The sequence below is a fragment of the Microtus pennsylvanicus genome, chromosome 10 (genome assembly GCF_037038515.1).
Source record: "Microtus pennsylvanicus isolate mMicPen1 chromosome 10, mMicPen1.hap1, whole genome shotgun sequence".
Taxonomy (NCBI): Eukaryota; Metazoa; Chordata; class Mammalia; order Rodentia; family Cricetidae; genus Microtus; species Microtus pennsylvanicus.
The window spans coordinates 105,847,366-105,872,468 of record NC_134588.1 but is presented as its reverse complement, the minus strand read 5'-3'; the positions used below and the strand labels follow the sequence as shown (position 1 = coordinate 105,872,468).

Here is a 25,103-nt window from a genome sequence, read left to right as displayed (position 1 = left end):
TCAGTGCACCTGTGTGCTCCTTGTTACCCTTCTGAGTTGAATGCTTATACTCGGTGTGTGTGTGTGTGTGTGTGTGTGTGTGTGTGTGTGTGTGTGTGTGCGCGTGCATGTGTATGTGGTGTATGTAGCACAATATTTGGGATTTTGGTTTCATGGAATTATTTGGAATTAGGGTCTCGTGTAATCCACAATGCCAACGCCAGTCCCCAACTCACCTTGCAGCTGGGGATGACCTTGAACTTCTGGTCTACCTTCCTCACTTCCCAAGTGCTGAGATTCCAGCACTAGACCTAGTTCACCAGGTTTTCGTCAGGATAATAAAACAACAGAAATGAAAAGCATGCTACAGACACAAAAGGATTGTCGGTCAGACGTAGATTTTACACCTGAGTCATGCTTCTAGAAAGTTTTCCAGTTATTAAAACGTGTGGCGGCAAGAACTCAGGGCCCCTGGTCGAGAATCCAGGTTGACTTTCACTACAGAGAGTCATGATAGGACCTCACAGAGTCCTACAACCAGTAAAGAGCGGGCTCCAGAGTGCTGTGTGCTCAACTCCCCCACCCACTCAGGTCACTTTCGAAACTGTGATATAAACTCAAGGAAAATGGATACCTGGTCACACACATCTCAACTCGAATCAAGTTCATCAGAATGTTTATTTTATTAAAACAGACAGGTATACTATAGCTGATACATGAAAATATTCAAACAAACTCATATAAGGCAAAGGTCCTTATCGAAGTTTCACCACTTCAAGGATACATAGGTGAGATGTTCTTTTGTTTTTGTTGTTGTTTTTGTTTGTTTTGGTTTTGGTTTTTGAGCTGAAGTTGTGGGTAAAGGAAAGAAGGGAATGGTAGGGGAAGGAGGAGAGAGGTAATGTTTCCAATATAGAAGATTCATAATTTTCTTCACATCCCAGATGTGTTCCTGTTTTTTTTTAAGGTTAAAGCCACTGGAATAAAAAATAGCTTGTTTTAAAATGGAGATTAAAGAGAATGGCTATTCATTTAAAGCAAATGCCATGCCTACCGCAACACGGTAGCGTGTAATAACTACTAGTATTCAAAATGATAGCCCTGAGACACAATAAAAGCCTCCATCATCAAAGGAATCTATTTTCAAGGTATTTTACTTAACTGATAGAGGAAGAAGTATCAGCCTGCTGGAAAGAGTTGAACATGGAATGAAAATAGGGCTAATGCTCTCAGCTGGCTAAGCAACGCTGCTAAGCAAGGCAGAATGAGGCGGGGAATCTTCTTGTTTGTTTATGTTTGTTTTTTAAGGAAGGAGAGGTGTCTTGCAGGTGTTGAGGTGGCAAAGAATGGGGACAGAATAGAAACCTGGAGGGAGGAGCAAAGGAGGACACTTGACAGAGACCTGGAGTCATGCGATTTCAATATCCTGTATCGGACAACTAAATTAAGGGTAGGCTATTAATGATGTGCAAATTAAGATTAAGAAAATAATTCAGTTTGAGATATTTTGAGTTTACAATCCTTTAGGACAGCCTGATTCCACTGGCCATAGGAAGGATGTAGAAGATATTTGTGGCTGGATAAGTCTGAGGTCCACCAGTAAATTAGTGGTCAAAGTTGTTAATAAAGGTAAGGGCGAAGGTATAAACAAAAGTAATTTCAGAGTCTGAAATAAAATGGCATTTATTTGATCAAGTTCTAATTACGTAAAATACATAACACCCTGGCAAAATGTTGGTGACTTCTGAATCTGTAACATACAGTGCAGAATAGCAGTCTCCAGGTACCCTGAATTTCGGGTTACACCTGGGCTTTCCCACAATCCTCCATTTCAAGGCTCAGCTTTCCATATGCACTAGCACACTGACTGCCTGGGTGCACAAGAAGGGGGGCAGAGCGTACCCTGGCAGCCTGGTTCAACTGGAAAAAATGCTCGCGACGTCACCTGATGCCACTGGCTCCCGACTATGTCCTCATCGGACGTGGCTCTGCCAGCTGCTGAACCAGCAGGGGAAACTCAGGGTCATGGAAAGATCACTAAACTTAGAGTCAGAACTCGGGAGGGTATGGCTCACCATGGCCTGGGGCTGCTCTTATACTCCCTGGGCAAACCACTCAGCCTTCAACACCTGGCTGGCCCCTGAGACAGCCCCCTGCTGCCAGTCTCAGGCCAGTTCCCCAGAGCAGTGCTGTGGCGGTCACAGGTCATCATCCTAAGGAAGTCCTGAGTGGAGCCAACCACACATGATCCAAGTCACCTCTTTTATGAGCCTTTCCCTGCTCCCCACTGTGGGAACACTCTGTGTCTTCACCATAGCCACACACTTCTGAGATTAACTCTGCCTGTGCATGAGCTACTGGTATTCTGTCATCAGCTCGTATAATTGATGCTTGAGTTATCTTCCAATTCATGGCATGTGCAGAGCACAGCAGTGGCCCCGTAAGTGCTGACTGTCAGGGAGGAATCTCAACCTACGTAGACACAAATCTATGAGTATGTTTTTGATACGCCACAACATAGGAAGGGCTGGGCCAGCCACAGGTACATGAAACAAGTGCTCAGAAGAGCCGCTCTATAATAAAAGGTATACAGTTCCTATACACTACCTTATGTATTCAGCCATTTTTAGGGAATAAAGTCCTTTATTTCCTACCCAGGCTTAAGGTTAAAACACAAAAATCATCCCTCTCTCCTGCCCCTGAAATGTGAAGAGTGGATATGACACCAAGGCATAAACAATGCATTTAAGATGTTTCCAGAAAGCCATGAGAAAGAAAACGAGGGGGTATCTAGATTCAAGGTCCTCACCTTTGCACAGCTGCTACTGTGTGGTGGGAAAGACCCAGAAAGCATGCCAAACATCATATTCCTGCGAAATTTTCTCAATCTTCCTGTAGCCACATGCCCTACCATCAGGGCGGAAATCACAATCTGGAGGCTTGGTGGGGAAGGGGTAGAAGATACAGCACATGTCATGGCTGGTGTTTGGTTAATGTGGGCAGCTCCTGGAAGCAGTCACCTTCCTGTCAACCTTTCCAGAAGACAAGGCAATCGAGCGCACCAATTTTAATCTACATTTAAGCTTTTCACTTGGCCAATGTTATATTTGTATCTTAAGTGTCCCCCAAAGCCCATAGTTTTAAGACTTGGTCCTTAGCCTATGGTGCCACTGGGAAGTGGTAGAACCAGGGGCAGATTGGGTCTAGTGGGAGAAAGTTAGAATATCGGAAGGAAGTTAGAACAGTGGGGGCAGGGAATGAGGGGGTATGGGAGTAGAGGGGTGGGGATGCCCTGGAAGGAGATCCAAGAACCCTGCCCTTCTGTTTGTTCACTTTCCAGCTGCCATAAAGTGTGTGGCTTTGCTCCATAACATACTCACACACCCTGTGCTGTCCAGCTACAGTTTCCAAAAGGGCAGGCCAATCTGCCATAGTCTACAGCTTCAGAAACAGTCCTCTTCATTCTGCACACTTCACTACAGGAACTAGCATCCATTGTGGTTCCCAAACTCAGCCTTCCAACTAAATTGTTTGCTCTGTTTATCTCTCAGCCCTCGTCAGAGAATTTCTGTTTGCAGTTGACAGTGGTTAACACAGAGACTCACAACTGACCACAGTGCAGAGAAGCAGAGGTTGCAAAAGATTCGGCCCTACACGGAACATACATCACACAACTCTCCTTCCCAAGGCTCTGTGGGAGAGGGAGTAGAAACAGTGTAAGACACAGGGGTGGTGGGAGACAAGAAAACAGAGTCTCCTGAATACAGGACAGCTGCACATGTAAGCTCATAGTGGAGGCCTCAGCACACACAAGTCTTGTGTAAACCTAAGCAGGACCAAAGCCCAGCATGGAGAGGGGAGCTGAGCATGAAATCCCATCCCTGGCTGTGGAGCTAGCTACTGGCAGCCATTAGCTCCTGGGAGATGGAGGGCCCATTTTATCTTAAGAGTGTAGCCTCTGGTAAGCTGACCACACTCAATAGGAAAATCACCACACTGAGGAATATCTGGACAGCACACATTGGCCTTCATGGGTTTTAAATGAAAAAAGACATCAAGTTGGGTAGGTTGGGAAGGGGGTGTGGGTCTGAGAGGATTTGGAGAAGAGGTGAACATGATGGATCAACACTCACATGAAACTCCCAGAGAACTAGTAAAAGCTAATTAAATAATGCTTCTCCAGCCACACCCTGCAGCAGTTGGGTCAGAACACCCAAAGGAAGACTGAAGGAGTCACACTTGCTCATGAAAACCCTCCATGTATGGGGTCAGGGAAACAGTGGAGTGGGCATGAGGACCTGGGTATGCCCGAAAAATCTGTGTGAAAGATGGACAGAGTATGTCTGTCTACAATTCCACAGCTCCTACAGGAGACAGCAGGCAGAGGCTGTAGAACCCTAGGGAGCTCATGTGTACACAGTGTAGAGTGTAAGGACCAACCCCAAGGCTTTCCTCTAGCTTCTACATGCGCTCTGTGGACTGTATGTACCTACACACACACACACACACACACTCCAAGTCACTCTAGCACACAGCAAAGTTTGGGTTCCACTACCTATTACAGACAAATGGAACCTCAGTTGGCTAAGCTAGTTGACTGACATGTAACGTTAATAAGTATCAATAATTAGATACTGACCAAAAACAGACCAATTTAGAGATTCCAAATCCCTATTCATTCACCATAAAACCTTTTCTAGAAAGTTCTTTGTAAATGAACCCAAGATAGCATTTGGGTGGAAGTTCTATCCCAAGCCCCCTCCTCTGGGAGTTGCCTCAGTCCAGACTCCGAGAAAGTTTGCTCAAGACCACTCCCACAGGGTATTTAAACTGCCCCCCTGAGAACAAATGTGGTGTTCCGGTCTTTCTTCTCCATCTCTTCTCTGGGGCCTGGAAGGCCACCCAGGAGCATTGGTATCCATTAAACCTGGGCTTTTTCTAATTCCGTTAGATTTGGTCTGATTTGAACTATTGCATTGGTGGACAGGTTTATCAGGATGCAAAAAACTTTTAAGATAGGATAGTAATAATGGATTAATTTATTTCAGATATCAGGAAAGCAAGTGTTCAAAAGGCACATGAAATGATTTTTTTAATGCCTCCTCATTCACAAAATGTTTTAATATGCTATTTTATTGAATCTTTGCAACAAACCTGTGTACGGTTGGTATGTAACAAAGGTAGTTCCCCCTGTTTGGGGGCAAAGTGAGGCTGGGACCTCTGAAAACTATGCTTCTTTCTCGGACCATTCATGCTTCCTCAGAAGCCCTACTGATTGCTGCCAGCAAGACGCCATCTGCATTGAAACCTAGTGCAGAACAATGGTCTAATTGATCTATCAGTAGTGTCTAGCATATAGCCCAGGCACCTACAGGGTGGATGACAAAATGAATGTGCCCAACACAAATAATAAGTTGACTTAAAACATTATGAGATGGGGGGGTGTGATTTTGATTTGTAACTTAATCATGAGAGTCTTGAACAGGAGCTTTGTACACAATGACAACACATTGAGTTGCAATGTCAAAAGTCCCCACCTATCCACAACATGTTAGGAAAGGAAGGAAGGAAGAGAGTAGGGAGAAAGAAGGACTTTTCAATTTTTTTTTATTTAAGCAGATTGCAAGTTATTTAATATGTTAACAAGCCTTGTGAATGTCTGAAATCTATTCCTTCCAACCATTAAAAAAATCCTTTCAGCCCCAGCACTTCTCAGGACTGACACCCCATTGTACATACCCTATGGTGGCTTCCTGACCATCCTTACACCCCACTGGACCATGCTGCCCTCGTTTCCTGTCACCCCATTGGACATACACTGCCATGATTTCCTGACACTCCAAATAAACCACACTACCCTGACTTCCTCAGCTCTTTCCAGACTCTGCCAAGTGTCATTCTCTTAGAGAGAACCAAACCAGCTTGGTTGGTATTTAAAACTGAAACATGTCCTCACTTCCAGAAATTCCTCCTTGTCTCTTCCACCTTTTTTTCCTCTATAACCCTTAGTACTTTGCAAAGCACTTGACAGTTTATGTCTTCATCTCACTGTCCTACTTGCCATCTCTGTGAGCTCTGAGGATGTTTCCCTCCCCCCACCACACTATTATCTCTTACAGCTACAAAAACGAAGCTAGTGTTCACTAACTCCACGGTAAGAAAATAAATGATTATCAAAGAGAAAATGTGTCATGGGAGAAACTCAGATGAAGATGCTGTCTCTACTGTTAGTTGTGTTAACAGTGTCTTTTGGAATGAGGAGATGGCCCAACAGGAAGAGATGATGTCAACCCCAATTACCTGAGTTCAATCCTGGGATAGCAGGACATGTATGGGGGAAGGAGAGAACCACTTTTTTTTTAAAGTTGTCCTCTGACCTCCCTGTGCATGCCTTGGTACACATGTACAGACACACACAAAGGCCCACAAAAATAAATAAGCTTAAATTTTAAAAGTTAAGCATCTATTCTGGTTTAACTTATTTTCACAACCTAAGGATGACAACATGATGCACAACTAACTGAAAAACAAGAAAACTGAGATGATATGACCATTGGCACTGAAGAAAAATTGCTACACTGGGCATGACCTTCTTTCTAATTGTCTGTAATTATTAGCAGATAGAAAGTAGAAAGATGAAGTTTTCGATCATGGATGTGAGAGCCAACAATCCTAAAGGTAGCCATGTACAGATTCCCAATGGATGCTCAGAGGGAACTACTTTCTACCCTCTTAGACCACAGCACGGTTCAAAAAAATCAGCAGGTTCCCTGATATAAATAACGTTAAGTATCTACTGGATTCACATTTTCCATAGGTGTTGGCAGAGATTGCTCATTCCTTCCTGGCAGCTCAGACCCAAATAATTACACAGAAACTGCATTAATTACAGCACTGTTTGGCCTACTAGCTCAGACTTTTTATTTACTAACTTTTACATCTTAAATTAACCCATTACTATCTCTATGACGCTGTGGCCTATCAGTAAGGTTCCTTTAGCAGCTACATGGCATCTATTTGACTCTGCCTACCCTCTTTCTCTCTATATTTGTTTGGATTTCAGGTCTGATTTTACTGTGATAAGCCATTGGCTCAAACAGCTTTATTCATCAGCCAATAAAAGCAACACATGTACAGAAGGCCATCTCACATCATCTGTTCTTTTCTGTCTAACTAAAAAGTAAGGTTTTAACTTTAATGAAGTAAAATTACATATAACAAAACAGGTTCAAGCAAGAATTACAGTTACAATATATAGTTTACTTGTATCTGGCAAAATTAAACAAAATATATTATCATCTATCTTTGTGAATCTAAAGTTTCATATCTAATTTACCCTTTATCATAACTAAGGAAAACTGTAACTATCTACCTTCTACTCTCCAAAGATCCCAGAAGGATAAGCAAGAAGTGCATTGTAAGCAACTTCCAAAAATTCAGAATTGACAGGGACATCTTTCTGCCTGGACAATTACCCAATGTTCTTATGTAACAGGGCATCCATCTTCAGCCTACAGGCTCATAGTATCCAGCAGACATTTCCATGAAGCAGGAAATTTGATGATCTGTTTTGCTTATATTGGCAGTTTTTTAGTCACTTTCTTCTGTGTCCTGCAGAATGTCTGACAGTTTCTTCTGTGAAACAGAAATTCTGAAAAACCATACCATCTTTTGCAAAGTTCAGCAGTCACTTTTCTATGGGTCCTGCATGTCCAGTTTATACAGCATACCATAAAGCAGTCCAGGCAAGAGCAGTTTCTTGCCCAAATGACTAGTCTTGTCACATTGAAGGCAAATTCCATAATGAGTTTCTTCAATGCCTATCAACTTCTCTGAAGTAATTGGTGCTGCCAGAAGCAGACATGTCTCACTGTCAAGAAAAATCTAAATTCTTAAAACCTTTTAATTGCCATATTCTGTAAGTTTTTGAAAGATTTGAAGAATACCTATCCATCTGAAATATATCTCTCTACATGAGAAAACCTAACTAACATGACTACAGGGTTTGATTATTACAAATGACTATTAATCTGTATTTTTATCTATACATTACATTTTAAAATGAGCTGCACAAACACAATATCTTAAATAAGAGCCGAAATACACATACACAGTGTAGCAAATCGACCTTAAATTTGTATCAAGAGACCAATATCCATACCAATGCAAAGTATTCATTTCTATATCATATCCCCCTTTAACAAAAATAAACATTTATAAACAACCATTTTGGTAATTTGGGCATAGTTTTTTTTCTCCAAACTGCTTCCTGCTGCTTGTTGGGCAAAGTATTTTTAGGGTTCACAAAGAACTTTAGGGGGACTTTGTTCCATTAAACCACATTAGTTTGGAAGGAATGCACAGGGTCTCATTCCTCTGTGGAAACAAAAGCAGACCATAATCATGGACTCAAATATTAAATCAAGATACCTTTAATATATATATTGGTTTAGCTTAGCAGCCTGTACAATAAAATGTCTCTCTGTACTTAGCTCATTCATAATCAAAAACTTCAAAGAAAACACAATAACATATATAATCCAGAGTCTCTGTGTATATACTATCTTTATGTGGCTTATTTGTCTTTACTCCTTTAATATATGACCATCTGTCTTCTTTTATATTACCTTTATTGTCTCTTTAAAGACTTTTTTTTCTATATCGTTTTCCTCTCTTTCCCAAGCCTATACACACTTTTTAAACACACTGTGTCTCTTCAGAGGTCTTTTATTGTCTGAATTTGTCTTTATTGTGTATCTGTAATCATTTTCTGACCACGAGTGCTTTTTTTCTAAAATGCTAAGCAGGCGTGGCTAGGACCAACTCTGCAGCCCTGCCTGTTTGCTCTTCCCAGTCCAACATGGTGTAGACATGTTCTCTGCTTCTGAGAGTCATTTTCACCGCCCCAGCTCTAGGGACAAAGCATGTCTATGTCGCCATTAAGCAACTAGTACCACTGAGCTCACAAACCCTATTTAAATGCTCCATAGCAAGACTTCCAGAAGAAGCCATGTCCCTGTTCACTGCCAACAAACAGATCCTATGTGAAAATAATGGGACTACCAAAAAGCTGTGCTTTACTCTGTTCTTTTGTGTCTAGAATTCCTTCCCAAACTCAGTTTTATGTGGATGTAGTTACCCCACATTGGCACACCATGTTGAAGGCTGAGACCATTCATTCCCAACTGCTCATACCCAAATAATCACACAGAACCTATATTAATTCCAACACTGTCTGGCCTATTAGCTCAGGCTTCTTATTAATTAACTCTAACATCTTAAATTAACCCAATTCTATCTTTATGAGACTATGGCCTACCAGTAGGGTTCCAGGGGGCATCTGTCTCCTTCAGTAGCTACATGGCATCTCTTTGACACCACCTACTCTCTCCATCTCTGTTCATATTTCCCACCTAGCTTTACTCTACTAAGCCATTGGCCCAAACAGCTTTATTCATCAGCCAACAAATGCAACACTTGTAGAGAAGGACTTTCCACATCACATAGGTAAAATTGTTTTCTGAAAAGGGCTTGATAGACTGCACAGATGTCCACCTAAAACACCGCTGTCATGTGAGGCTTCCCCACCATTTATATGTATTCCAGGATAAAATCCCAATGCCCCACTGTCAATGTGGAGCTTCGCTGAGGAAAGGTCAAAGTGCAGAGAACAACATAAGCATAGCAGGGATGAGAATGGCCCGTGGAGCTCAGAAAATGACCCAGTTGACTGATGCCACCCTAAACACAGAAAGCAACAATGACGCAGGGAATACGGCAACACGTTTCTCCTCCACACTGCCCTCCTCTTCTGCAAAAACCAGGTTTAGGAAGAAAGCCCTTTCAGGGATAAAAATGGTATTTATTAAATACTCCAGCAACTACAGATTCAAACTAGCATTTCCCTTCAAAACAGTCACTTGGGGAGGCAATGTAATTACCTCAGCGGTGCTGTGACTGCTCTAGACATTTGGGGAATTCCTCTTTTCAAACCACCTTCACAGCTGCTTTAGGGCTCATACGGAAAACCAGTATCGTTTTTTATATGGCTTTAATTTATGTAACAAAACTACTGTGGTTCAGCCTACAGCAAATTTGGTTGGCTCTAATTGTAGGTCAAAAACTGACTTCCAGTCAAATGCTCTTCCACATTAAGGACACAGAGGGCCAGGACAACCCTGATGGACACACAGTAGGGTCTGGGCCCTGAAGGACACACAGGAGGGTTGGGGCTGGAACTGGAAGTCTGTGTTTGAATGGGTCTTCTGGTTTTCACTTCAAACTGTGGCCTAGAACATCTTGTTACTAGGGTAGGATTTAAGGGGTGTCAACTACAGCAAGGTTTGGACCCCTACCATTTATTCACTCACAAATTATCTCCCGAGTCCTCATCATTGGCTCAACGAGTAAGAGCCTGTTGGTAATGAGAGAGTAAAAAACAAAACATAAACAAAAAATGGGTGGTTCAAACCAAAAGCATACCCACATTCCCTCTCTTCTGTGTGGTCTGGGCCAGGTGAGTGGTTTCCACCAATTTCTTGGAGGCTAAAGAGTAAAGAATGTCATCTCCAGAAAAAAAAAAACTGAATTAAAACCCTGGGTTGTTGCTTAATTAAGTGACTTGGAACAAATACACCAGAGATTCTGTGCCTCAGTTTCTCCCACCAGTGAAATGTGTCTAGTAAGGGTACTGACCCCCCTTCTGGTTTCTGTACTAAGAGGATGAATAGTGCAAACCACAGTGCTTATTTATTTGAAGAAATAATAGCAACAATTTATTGAGATCGGCCTTGCTTTCTCCATTTCCAAAATTCTGGGACTGCAGGTGCATAGGACCACACCTGACTGTTTTTATCACAAGTTCTAGACCCAAAACTCCAACATCTTCCCTTAACATTAGTGCATAGAAGCCCGTCAACTTTTCATATTGACCAGGTAAAGAATTGAAATACCTTCCTGGATAAACTTCTCAAACTACACTAGCTCCGCAGCTCTTATTTAAAGGCATCAATAATCAAAAAGTCATCAAACCCCAAAACTAATTTATTTTGGATTCTCATTCCAGCTATATTGTACATCCTGGACCACCACATATGCATGCACTCGCACACATACACACACTTCATTTCATATAAAATCATGTTAAACCTACCTTTACAACAGTTTCCATGCTCTGTGTATGTATGTGTGTGTCTGTGTGTGTGTGTGTGTGTGTGTGTGTGTGAGAGAGAGAGAGAGAGAGAGAGAGAGAGAGAGAGAGAGAGAGAGAGAGAGAGAGGAGGGAGAAGAGAGAAGAGTCAAGATTGAGCACTCCTGCATGCCAGACCAAAGCACTAAATACACATTGCTTCATAAAAATGTCTCAACTGCTTTGTGCATGTGACTGTTCAGCCCCATCGTGATTTCTACTTTAAAAATATAAAAACCAAGCCACCAAAATTTGACCCAACTTTGCAGGGCTTAGGCACCAAGCCATCTGGGTACTAAGGGTCAGTACTGCAGCTGCCCCCATCCTAGAGCTGTGGTCTCTACCTTACAACTCTGATGCTATCCTGTTTTCAAATAAGAATAATTAAGATGGGTCACACCCAGCACCCAGAGGAGGTTGAGGTAGGAGGACCGCAAGACTGAGGCCAGCCTGAGCTATGTAATATTACTTTTGTCTCAAGAAGAAGAAGAAGAAAAAAACAATAACCATTAATGATAAGTCCAGATCAAATGATTATTATTGCTGTTATTATATGTGCTGGGTTTGCAATACAGCGTACTCTAACCATAACCCTATGATGCCAAAATCCACTTGAATGGGTGAACAAATTCAACTCCAAGAAGGTGAACTGTCACTTTCCCAGTTCAGGCTCTTATGGGGTACTACCTAGGCCAACGAAGTCACCACCAAATATTCCCTGCACCAGCCAGTCTTGTGATGACCACGCGTCTGTTTCCTGCTGGGGAAACCCTTTGTTTCTGTAATAAGTCACCGTGTGCAATCCTAGTAAACACCCGAAAGGGCTCCGTCGTGATGGGCTACACTCTGTGTGGATAAGGCAAGGGTTGGGCTCCGTATTTTAACTCCACGAGGCAGGCATTTCCTTACTGTACACACTTTGTGGACCCTGGCCAGTGCTGTTTGCTATGAGCGGTGGATGTAGTGTGACCTGGAGCTGTTCATCTCCCCAGGTTCAGGTAGAATGTCCTCGTATCCAACCCCAACTTCTGAATGCTGCTCCTTTATATGAGTCCTCTCTAAAGCCTTAAGCTTAGCTTGCTCTTCTGTATCACACTACCAAACATTCTCACCAAGATTTCCTGACTGGAGGGCATAGCCACCACCTACCACTTGCTGACTCTTTGTGAAGCCCCAGACTGTCTCCATGGTAACAGAGTCAGCACATCATTTTCCTGCTTAATTTCCCCTCTTTGGACCTGCATGGGAAGAGTCAATCAACACTGCCTTGTGTCATCAGCCACCTCTACCCTCAGGTGGGGTTTTCTCTAGCCTGTGGTTTCCACGTAACATGAAGTTGTTAGCTGTGGGGCTTTTGGGTCTCTTAGAGGGAAATGCTAAGAGTCATGATGTGGTCACCTAGAAACATTCCTCTTTTGTATAAGCAATGGTCCCTGGGATCTCCTTGAGAGCTGTTACCAAAGGAAAATGACTGACTGAGTGGGTTTGAAAGTCATAGCGGCTTCCTTCTCTCCCTGTCTCTGTCTGTGTGTGTGTGTGTGTGTGTGTGTGTGTGTGTGTGTGTGTGTGTGAGAGAGAGAGAGAGAGAGAGAGAGAGAGAGAGAGAGACAGAGAGAGAGACAGAGAGAGAGAGAGAGAGAGAGAGAGACAGAGACAGAGAGAGAGAGAGAGAGAGAGAGAGAGAGAGAGAGAGAGAGAGAGAGAGAGAGACTAAGAATTCATAGTCTTTTTCTAGGTGATTCCTGCACATTTTTAACTTCCATGTAACCCGAGCCAGGTGTAGAGGACTCAGGAGGCCCCACTCCAGGATCTGGATAGAAAGAAAGAAAGACCTTCTACTCCTCTGTTGGTTTATTTGGCCTTTGGGTTTTGTTTTGTTGTTTTTTTTTTTTTTTTGGTTTAAATTTGCGTTTTCTTTCTTGTTTTGTTTGCCTGTTAGTTTCTTTTGTGTATGAAGAAGTTTGTTTTGTTGGTACAAGGTCACATGTATCCCACCCAGACTGACTTTGAACTCACAACTTGTAGATTAGCCGATTCTAAAAAGCTGTGCTAAACCAGAGAGGAATGTGAAAACCAAACGTCCCTTTGCTGATTCCTTGATGGGACCATCTTTCTCCCAAACTGACCGAAGTTCCACCAACATGGGAGACACTTTGAGACGGGCTCACAATGCAGCTCTGCCTGTTCTGGGACTCACTATGGAGAACAGGTTGGTTCAGAACTCACAGATCCTTCTGCCTCTGCCTCCCAAGTACTCGGATTAGAGGTGGCCATCACCATGCCTAGGCCCTGGAGACCCTGTCTTTCTCTGGATGACTGTGCTTCTGTCATAAGCCCATCTCATTGACAAGGTCCATCCTGCCCTGGAATCACTCCATGCTAACACATGTTCCATTGTGAACATTCTTTATGTTGATAATTTTGTCTAATATTAGATTGTTACCATATCTATTATGGTTTAAAACTTGGCCTTCCATTTTCCTTTGTTATCACCTACCTATAATTAAAAAAATAATCTGTAATATGTAATAGAGTTTTAACTGATCTGAACTTAGTGAACAGACTCTCCTTTCGTATGTGCCAGCTCTGAGCTGCTAACTAAGTAGAGGGATTTCAGTAGAACGCAGAATTTGAAGCGGTCCTAATATCTTCTGGCTGATTGGAGCAGCCTGGCATAGTCTGAACTGGGAAGGAAAAAAACCCTAGTAAAACTTGCCACTCCGTTATGTTACATCAGAAAAAATAAAAACAAGCCAATAGCAGTATTGATTCCCTTTCTGAGAACATTTGGTGAGCTACCCCTCTATAATGTCACAAGACTCTGCCTGGCTCCGACTTTTCTATCTTGGATAAAAGTTGAGCCCACATTAATTTTTATAAGTTGTGACAAGACAGGGATCCAAACTTCAGCCATAATTTATTCATGGGTGAACCAAATGCCAATGTCTTCTTGATGGCATCCTGCATGATTTCTCCTTATGCCCCTTTCCCTAGTAGCTAAGCATTATACATACATATAACGATGATATTCCCTTGGGGGTTAGTTTTGAAAGTTTGTTTCATTAGGCAACAGACACAGAAAAGGACTTCACCTCTTAAGAGTTGCATTTAAATGCATATACGAACATCTCATTGGAGGTAGCTGGGCCTGAAAGTTCACAGGGACGTTGCCTATTAGATATATGGTCCATTTCTATGCCCCAAAGTTAATACTAGGATGTATGAAAAACTCTCCTAAAATTCAATCTGAGCTACTTATGCACAGGGGCCACTGGATTGGCCTCCACACAATTATTTGAGGATGTTAGGAAGAGTGTTTCCCATCTCCCTGGTGCTTGGAAATAGTTAGATTTTTATGGCTGCTGAGTCAGAGCCAAAAAAATATAAGTTTATGCCATAATATACAACCTTTCCCTTTGGCTGTGAAAATTTATATGTACATATTTATGTGTATATATAGATAAAAATCTTCATAAACAGAGTGGGCCATTTGAGATGAACTGTATTTAAAGCATGCACTCTCTGACTCTGATGGTGTTACTGCTATTTAAAAAAAAAAAACCCAGTTCTCTCCATAACTTACGAAACCACAAACAAATGGCCCAAACTGCTACTCAAGACTATGCAGTTTTTCCCTCATTAACTTTCCCTGCTTTTTCTTCTACTTTCTATATGTGCTCAAGGAGAGGGACGGGGCACAGAGATAGCTCTGCGGGGGCATATAGACTTGTATGTGGAGGACAGATTTTGACTTTGGATGTTGCTTCCCTGGAGCTGTCTACCTTTATTTTTCAGACAAGCCCTCTTACTACACTCCAGACCTCAACAGTTAGGCTAGTCAAACTGGCCAGCAAGCCCAAGATTCTACCTGTCTCCCCAGTCCTGGGGTACTAGCTCATGTCACGAGGGTTGACCTTTGTTAAGTAGGGGTAGGTCGCTAAGGTGAACACTGGGGATTGAACTCGGGTCCTCACACTTGCACAGCAAGCATTTTATCACCTGTGCTGTCTCCAAAACCCCTGCTCATATTTTAACTCATAAATTCTTAATAGAGTTAACGATGGTAATACCTGACCTCTGTAAGGAGAAAGTCATCTCCGTTGAGTGGTTTTTACTTTTCAACCACATTACTAGCTTTTTGCAGGTCTCATCTTGAAGTCCAGGTCAGCCTCCACTGCTGTGGGATAATGCTTTTGTATACTGCAAAGTTTTGTCACTTGTGTTTGTTTAATAAAACGCTAATTAGCCAGTAGTCAGATAGGAAGTAAAGGCGGGGCAACCAGACTAGGAGAACTCTGGGAAGGCAAAGGTAGAAAAGCAAAAGACACAGTGGAAGCAAATTAAGAATGCCTTACTGAGAAAAGATACCAAGCCATGTGACTAAACATAGGTAAGAAATATGGGTTGATTTAAGTTGTAAGAGCTCATTAGTAATAAGCCTGAGCTAAGATCCCAAACGGTTTGTAGTTAGTATAAACCTCTGTGTGTGGCTGCAAGACCAGGTGGGACAGAAACTTCTGTCTACACTCCACTTTGTAAGTTGGGCCACAAGCAGTGTGTGCACTGTCCATGAATGCCAGACCCACCCAGTCTTGAGATCCATGCCATGATTGCTAATCAATCATGTTGCCCTTTTGTACATGTAGCAAACACAGACTTAGAGTTTCTCCCTGCACATCACTCTTTGTCAGTCAATCAGAGTAAGCTGAAACCAATGCTAAGAAAATCCCTACAAATTGCCTGTTTGTCTCTTTTTATTAATTTTTCTATTTTATATAAATACATCACTGTTCTTTGCTCTATGTTACCTTACTCCACCCTCCTCTTATTGGTCTTTATCCTCTGCCAATCATCCAGATTCTGCTTTTGCATAGTTGCCATTCCACCAGAGAAAATGCAGTGTTAGCCTCTGTGAATGTGAATGTTTAAAAACCTAAAGATGCCACCAGAAGGCTCTTGGATCTGCTAAACACCATTAGCCATAAAAGATGGCAAAAAATCAATGTTGAGAAATCAGAAACCAGTAGAGGCGACATAGCTCTATATTCCTGGTATTCAAGAAATTGAGACAGGGAGATGGCTGGGAGTTCAAGACCAGCCTGGGCCACAGTGAAATACTACTTCAAGAACAAAGAAATGAGCAGCCTTTACATTCACAACTAATAACCTTCCAGGAGAGGAAACAGGGGTAAGGGTGGGGACTACCAATCAAAGGATTTTTAGAAACATAAAATGAACTACCCAGGGAGCCTAGGCAGCCCCACCAAGGAGGTGAAAGACCTCTACAATGAAAGCTTTCAAACATGGAAGAAAGAGAATAAAGAACACCAGAAAGTGGACTTGCCCCGTGTTCATGTTCATCTCTGTCAAGCTCTTGTCTTCTCATGTTGATGATCATGAGGAATCACTGATTTGATTGACACTGTGATTTTCTCTCCTTCTAGACCATGGCATCCATCTGATCTTGAATTTCACCCTACCTTTTGATATGTGCCAGTTGAAGTCACCCCTGTATCCAACTTTTCCGTGAATGTGCATGAATGCCACTCAGAATTCAAAGGCAAGTGCCCAGTCATCCCAGAAGAAGCCTAAGATGGTAGTGTTTTGTTCCAAGTGTGTAGTCATATGACAAAATGACCGAGGAGCAGGTCCCCATTTAAGAAGTGTAGGGGTATATTACTGAGGTCCTGTAGCCAAGATGTCAAGATACTGTCAACAGCTACGAGAGATTGCTCTGGTCTGCTCTCACCACCCTCCCCAACACACAGCTCAAGAAGATAAAGACCCATGGCTGATCATCTCTACCAGATGTGTAGCTGAATCCGCTGCAACACTATGATTACAATCATGCTCAACAAAACACCATGATTTGTGTGTATGTGTGTCCAACTGTGGTTGTGTTATATGTTTGTGTGTATGTGTAGAGGTCAGTGGTTGTAGTGATTTGAGTAAGAATGGTCTCCATAGACTCATATATCTGAATACTTGGTCCCCAGTTGGTGGAACTGTTTGGGAAGGATTAGAAGGTGTGGTCTTATTTGAGAAGGTGTGTCACCAGGGGTGAGCTTTGAGGCTTCAAAATCCCATGCCATTTCCAGTTAGCTCTCTCCCTCATGTGCTTATGGATTAAAAAGTAAGTTCTCAGCTTCTGCTCCAGTCCCATGCCTGACTGCTGCCATGCTCTCTGACATGATCATCGTGGACTCTAACCCTCTGAAACTGCAAGCCTCAAATAAACTCTTTCTTTTATAGGTGGCCTTGGTGTCTTATCAAAATAGCAAAGCAACTAAGAATCGAGGGCCACAGCAGGTATATTCCTTAATTGCTTTCCACATTAATTTTTGAGACAGAGCCATTCACTGACTTCACTTATTGGGCCAGACTGGCTAGCTAACAAGCCCCAGGATTCCCCTGCCACCCCCTTCACCAGAACTGGGATTATAGGTACACTGGGCTACACCTGACTTTTAAAAGCACAGATGCTGAGGATGTAGCTTAGGTCCTTTATCTTGCACAGCAAGCCTTTACCAATGGAGCAACCTCCCCAGCTCCTAAAAGGTCAAGACTCTGATGCACCACCGTTAAAAGGTCAGTGAGCCCTGCTGGAGACTACAAAATAAGGTGCACAGCCTGGCTGAAGTCAACAAACAGATCCCTGTGACAGTGATTCGCACAACTTTAAACCCTACACACCGACCATTTCGACCTTGCAGTAGATACTAACAACAAAGCTCATACTCAAGAACCATGCAACTGAGTTACCAAAAGAAAAAGAAAAAAAAGAAAGAAAAATAAAAAATGCCTTTTAAAATTTTTTTATGTTTTAAGTAAGTTTAGGATTTTGTGTCAGGCCCTATTTGGAGCTATCTGAGAGTACATTCTGTCCACAGGCTACAGGTCAGACACACCTATGTGGCACCGAATCTCTGGAAGCAACAAGAAAGCTCCAAAGGAAAAGCTGTGTTGAGAAGGTTTGCAAGATTTCATAAACTTTAAATGCTTTTCAGGACAATAGGACTTTTTTTTTTTGCAAGATTTTTGGTTTTTGTGGGTTGAGGCTGGCTGGGCATGGTGGCACACACCAATAATCTCATTTGGATAAAGTAAAGGATAAAGAGGATTAAGATTTCAAAGTTACCCTGAGCTACAGGACAACATGCTATCTCAAAAAAAAAAGTTTTTCAATGTCTTAAAATTCCTTTTGACTCTTGCCTAGAACCAAAGAGCCCTATAGAAGCCCTTCCTAATTTTTAGCTCTGGACTCTCCTCTCATGTAACCAATACCTCCTTGAGGGCAGGGTAGTTTTGTGAGGCTCTAACTATTACTGTGGAAAATCAAAGAGGACAACAAAAGTATGCAGCTTTTCTCAAGTAGACAATGCCTACAGAGTGAGGCAGGGTTTCTGTCAGTCAATGGTTTGCAACACAAGCTTGAGGACTGAGTTCCAATCTCCATCTCAGAATCACATATAAGAAAGAGGATACAAAAGTGGATGCGTGTGGCTGTGGTCCTGGGCTGTGTGGGTGTGGATATAACCAAGATATACTGTCTAGATCATGAAATAGTTAAAGAATAAACTATTAAAAATAAAGAACACGGTGTCTTCATCTACTGATTGTGAGTTATTAGGATCCAGTCAAAACAATGTCCTGGAGCTTCTAAGGAAAACTTATTAGAAACTACCCAGGTCTCTTGAAATATTCTTACTAGACTGTCCCTCCTGGAGCACAGCCAGCATGTTGTGCAAAGTCCATGCCTAGCTCAGGGCCTTGGGTCAACAGCCCCTCCGGCATTCCCAGCCAACAGCCAACATCAACTGCTAGCGGTGTAAGTGACCCATTTGGACTTTTGCCTGTTCAGGCCTTCGGATGTAACTGTATCCACAGTCCTACCTAGCCAACATCTATCTGCTACAACTGCAGAGGAGACCCAGAGAAAGAACTGAGTGGCATCTTTAAGTCACGCAGGGTTGAGGTGGTTTTCATTTGGTTGTATGTAGCTAGAGAAAGGGTTTTACAAAACAGCATTCTGTCATGGAAATCCAACACATGGGGCACTGGCTTTGTGACCAAGTGCTAGACACTAGCTCTCAGGGCCTCAGACAGACGATTAGTAAAAGCAGAAAGAACATTAAGTAAGAATTTGAAGGGGAGGAAGTAAGAATTCGAAGGGAAGAGAGAAGAGATAGCGTAGGGAAGGTGGGACTGAAGAACGGAGCCCTTCAGTTAAATACAGACAGAACAATTAGCAGTGGAAAGCTCCCCTGGAGCCCTGTGGAATGCAGAAGAGACTAGGTGTGACCACGACCCCTAGGCAGAAGGCTGCAAAGTGCTTCACAAATGATAAAACTCAGAAAGAGAAGGGTGGATCCAAAAGAAGACTGCTTAAGGCTGGGTGTGGTGGGTCTGAACTGAGAGAGGGGGAAGATTTATATAAAACCTAGGGAACTTGTAAGGACGTAAACTTTCTCTCCAACCTCTCAGAAAGTGTTCTCCAATTACCATGCAGCTAACGACCTCAAGATGAAGATAAAATCCTGCCTAGGCTGAGGCTTTGGAGAGATGGAGGATTATGACCCCACAGAAGGTTTCCACTCTGCACTTCACAATCTGCCCTAGAGACGCCTTGCTGACATCTGAGGTGCGCTCCTCCACAGTAGCTTCAGGTGGGGTTGGCAGAGAGATTCGGGTGTGCTTTCAAGACAGATTGTCTGCCACCCACCAGTCTATGGTGACAGAAGTAACACACCTGACTGACCAGAAGATGGGAGGCCAGAGCAGCTGCTGGTCCATATTCTGAAGCAAGCTGGTGATGTGTTGCTGTTCTGTGGTTAGGGTCTGTTCCAGGATGGTTCTCTTTCTCTCTGATGCTTGGCTCTATTGTTTAATCAGCTGGCTATGAGGAACACAGCCCAGGTTTGTATTGTGATTTCTGCCCATGGCCTCTCGGTTACATCTGAGCTTCTGTATTTTGTACAGCCATCCCTTTTGGTCAAGGCTAACACTCCTTCTTCCAGCGTAACTACTTTAAGAGTACTAGGGCTTTCCCATGATCTCTATTGATCAAACAAACAGCTCCCAGGAATCTCCATGCATATCTGAACTTGGTATCTGAACTTAATTTGTGGGTTTGTTCCACTCTTTATTATTTGTTTACTTGGGGTGGGGTTTCCTGAGACAGGCTCTCACTCCCATTCCGGTGGCCTACTACTGACTCCCAACAATCCTCTTGCCTCAGCTTCACGCCTGCTGGGCTTACAGGTGTGGTCCCCCCCATACCCAATGAACTTGATTTGAATAATAAAATCCTGAACTTTAAGCCATTGTCACAATAAAAAGCAAGTTGGGGACCTTGAATATTGTTTGGTTTTGAAAGTGATCTTTTATCAAATGGTGGGATTATCACTGTCTGCTACTCTTCCCTTTAAGGGTTTGGACCAGAGAGAAGGAAATCCTTCTGAGCTGTTTTTTCTGGTACTATCCTGTCACGTCTTCTTAAGGCTGGAGAGGTGTAGAGAGGGAACAGGTATGCTATTCCTGTTCAAGCTTAGAACATCTGGAGAGGTCCCTACCAGTGAATCTTAAGGGACATACTCAAACCGTCTCTAAACCGTGCTGCATCATAATACTATCCATTCCTAAGATTCACCACGCAGATTTAGAGTATTTCTTTGTTCTACACGGGATGGTCCTGCTACTTCCCTAGATGAGTATGTTAATAATGATGAAAGCTAAGGCTGAGGAAGAAGTGTAAATTTTGTCCTAGCCTCAGCAGCCTTCTGAGCTTCCTCTTCGCCTTCAGGGGTGATTAGCATGGTAGTGGAAGGCAGTACCAGCTGGTTAGCAAGCAAGTCTTCATACGCTGGCATGCTGCAGGGGGCAAGGCAGGAAACATGAGTCATCCTGGATCAGGGTGTTTAGTTACTCCAATGCCCTCCGTTTACCACAAAGCAGGAGCTCTTGCATTTCAAGAGACAGTAGCCAGGAGACAGGCAACATCCCTGGTAACTCAGCGTTTGTTCCGAATATATCTCAAAGCCCAATGAACTTTCTAGTTCTCCAAGATAAACTGGGGTGAAATCAAACTTTTTGGCTTGTTTGTTTTGTTTTCCTTGTTTTCTTTTTTGTTCATTTTACATGCCAACTACAGTTTCCCTTCCCTCCCCTCTGCTCCATTGTTGTCACAGGGTCCCCTAGCTATGATGTGAAGCCTTGGGGGTACAGGGCTAAAGGAAGTGGAGGCCCCTGGCTGCTGGCTTGTGCACTGGAAGGGCCAACACATTGATCCAGGGAGAAGTGAAAGCCTCAGCGAGGATCTATCCAGATGGGAGACATGTACTTTGCTTGCAGGGAGTTTGAACAGGGCACTGCCTAATTCAAGTCTGACTGAACAAATGTTTATAGAGTATGTGCAACAGGCCAAACATGACGGAAAGAAGCTAAGTCGCCACTCCGGCTCTTGCTGACTGTGTGGTAGGAGAGAAATCAAGCACACATTCAGTCATTAAAGATATTGTGGGAAGATAAGAGAGACTGAATCAGAGCCATCCAACCAGGAAGAGGCCGTCCCTAGAGGACACAATCTGCATCCTTTGGAGAAACCGAGCTGCGGTTTAAAAATGGCCAGGTCTCCAGTAATGAGTTGTTTTTAATGGATTATAAAATAAACAGGTGTCATGTGTAGACTATTTGGGAAATGTTTCTGAGTATTTGAAAGGTGGGACAGAAAGGCAAACTAGATGTTTGCTGAGTTCTCTGACCACTTCTGGTCCTGCAAGCCAGCAGCCAGGGGCCTCTTGCTTTGCTGCTCAGTAAATTAACTGGACAAAAGGCTGTTGAGAACAACAGGGCAGTTTCAGCTCCGAACAACTGACCCCCAACTACTGACCAAGTAATTCCCAAGTAAGTACAGTTGGTCTCACAACGTTGCCATCTTAGCTGGCTTCAGAGCAGGGTGCTAGGAAACCTGGGCTAGGATTAACCCGTTTCCCCTGGAGCCAGAATTCTACTAATCATGTTAAAATTAGCACTCTCTCTACATGCAGGGGTAGAGTTGCTGAACTAATGTTTGGTCAAACTTTTTGGGACCTGGAAAAGGGATATCTCATATCTCCTCCCAGAGTTACAAAAAAAAAAAAAGAGTCCCACAGAAAATGGGGCATTTCTGTCACTATATCTGCATGTCCTAAAATGTTGAAGTTGTTAAGTGTGTGTGGCCCTCTGCCAGACTCAACCTTATAAAAAGGCATGCGTAACCTTTTTACACCAGGCTACACCGCCATCTGAAAGGGTCATGTCCTAACCACAGAAAGAAATCATGCAATATTTTAGTTCACAAATTGCCTTGGTGTCACGCTCATATCTATCCGGGAGTGCCTGTGGCCTCAGGACCACTGCTTGGACGTGGCTGCTAGGGGAAATGGCTTTCTCTGTGGGAATCCAGAGCATCGCGTGACACCGCGGGATTGATGACTAATAAGTGCCAGCATGAATATCCCCACCCGTGTGTACCTCCTTCCTATGTGCCACCACACTCCTGGCTTGAGCGGATGAGAAGTTGTATGCCCTACACTCTGATCTGTAGAACCCTGCATCTCCAAACACTCCCCCACCATCCACCTCTCGGCTCTTCTCCTAAGCTTGCTGGGTTGCTCCTGTGATTTTCCTCTGCTTTCTTACTCAAACACAGTAGGCACGCGGTTTTCTCCCCCCTAGCTTCCTCGGGCACCAACAGTTAGCTTCCTCGGACACCAACAGTTAGCTTCCTCGGACACCAACAGTTAGCTTCCTCGGGCACCAACAGTTAGCTTCCTCGGACACCAACAGTTAGCTTCCTCGAACACCAACAGTTAGCTTCCTCGGACACCAACAGTTAGCTTCCTTGGACACCAACAGTTAGCCTCCTCAGACACCTACAGTTAGCTTTCTTAGGTCCGGCTGTCTGCATTCAAAAGTCACTCCCTCAGAGCTGCTCATCCTCTGAGCAGCCCAGGGCCCCACTCCTGCCCCTTTATTTTGTCCATAAACTACACCATCACCATATATATTCTATACAATGGCTCTTCAGCTATCGCGTAGACTCATGAGGCCCAAGATTTTTGTCCCTCTAACATCCTGAATCCAAAATCCATATTCAATATAAAGAAGATAAATGAATAAGTGAATGAATGAATGAACGAATGAATGAAATGACTTTACAGCAGACTACTTCTAATATACACCTGATGAATGGGCAACTTGGCAGCGAGCTCACTTCCAATCCACAGAACAGTAGTTTTGAAGGATTTTCTCAATGGCAACTTTTATATACATGAATGAAAGATTTATTAATATGTTTCTCTCCCTAAGATCCTGAAACCTTACTCAGCCTGCTAAAATGTCTGGATTCTATGTAGACATTACAGATAAAATAGATTAAGGTAGGTACTTTTTCCATTTTATGGATATAAATATCTTAATTATCCTGAGAGGAACGTATAAAGCCATAAAGCCATCACGGAGGATAATAGTGATTGCTGGCAGCTCCTAACTCTGGATGTCATCACGCTGGCCAAGTCCCAGATACAGTGTAACAATTTTCTACTAATTCAGACCAAACTAATAATAATCCAGGGGGCTCTCAATATGTTTAAGGCTCGGCAGCATCTATCAGACACACAGACGAGGTCTCATCCAAGAGCTAGATGGGATGCCCACTTGAAATATAGCATACTAACGTGCAGATGACATCATGTATTAGAAAGCTGTGGGGAAGGAAAGCTGTCTCCTCCATCACCCCTCAGGTTCTAATACTCACACTGTTCAAATGTTTCCTGAAGTCTAACTCCGATGTTTTCTGCTCCCAGTCTGACAGTCTGGAGAAGGGCAGAAAACAGTCATCCTAGTGAGACACAAACACCCTGTACTTATAAAGGCAGGGTGAGAGGAGCGTAGAGGGCTCGGAGTCCCTGGCTGCTTATATTCCTCCTTCACTGGGGTACCCCTGTCCTTCTCTCTGACCGTCAGCCAGGCAGACGGTGGAGGGTATGGACTTGGCAAGAAACCATTGTTAGAGAATTTGGTTACAGCACTTGGGGGCTGAAGCATAAGCCTGTAAGCTTCTATTCCTTGACCAGAAAACTGAAACTGAATGCTTGACAAACACTGGGGGTTTGGGGGTACGGAACAACAGTTTAACTGGTGAGCTCTGTCTGAGCAAGCTTGAAGACCTGAGTTTCATCTCCAGAACATTCTTTGGAAAACCAGGCATCGTGGCTGCACTTGTAAGCTGACCCTGGGCAGGCACAGGCAGACAGATGCCTGAGTCTCCATGCCAGCCAGGCTCATCTGACCTGTGATTCCCAGGTCTCAGCCAGAGACCGTCCCAGAGAAATAAATGAACAGCCCTTGAGGAACAACACCTGGCGATGACCTCTAGCTTCTACAAACACATGTATACATGTGTCCCTTCACCCTCACACACAAGTACACACGCATACATATACCTCTACTGATAAACACACGTACAAAAGAATACATAATTTACAATACTGCTAAGTACTTTGCAAAGCCCCAAACACCCTACTAATGATAGATACTAACATCAACAACAGCAAAAAGAGGGAAACACCACAGAGCAGGTAATAAGGAGGACTGGGAAGGGCCTCACCACTGGCCTTCACATCACTTGGGGCTTCAAAGGGCCACAGGACTCTTTGGAGCCTCTGCTTAGAGCCAAGGAAAGTGAAAAGAATTGGGCTCCGTGGAATTTTATAAGCATCAAAATGAAGTTACATAGTTAAAAAAAATAAGTGGAATCATATAAGTAAAATGAAACAAAATTCTACTGACCTAGTAATTGCTAGGTAAATACTTGGTGCTGTTACACGCATTTCTAAACCCATTTCTAAGACCAACTGGCTGTGTGTTTTGTGGACTTTATTTTCACAGACACAAC

General features: G+C 43.2%; 1 protein-coding gene across 2 annotated transcripts in view; it reads right to left on the bottom strand.

Moving 5' to 3' along the window:
- The window catches only part of Esrrg (estrogen related receptor gamma), a 612,799-nt gene that overhangs the window by 569,434 nt on the left and 18,262 nt on the right, over positions 1–25,103 (bottom strand). The window lies entirely within an intron of this gene.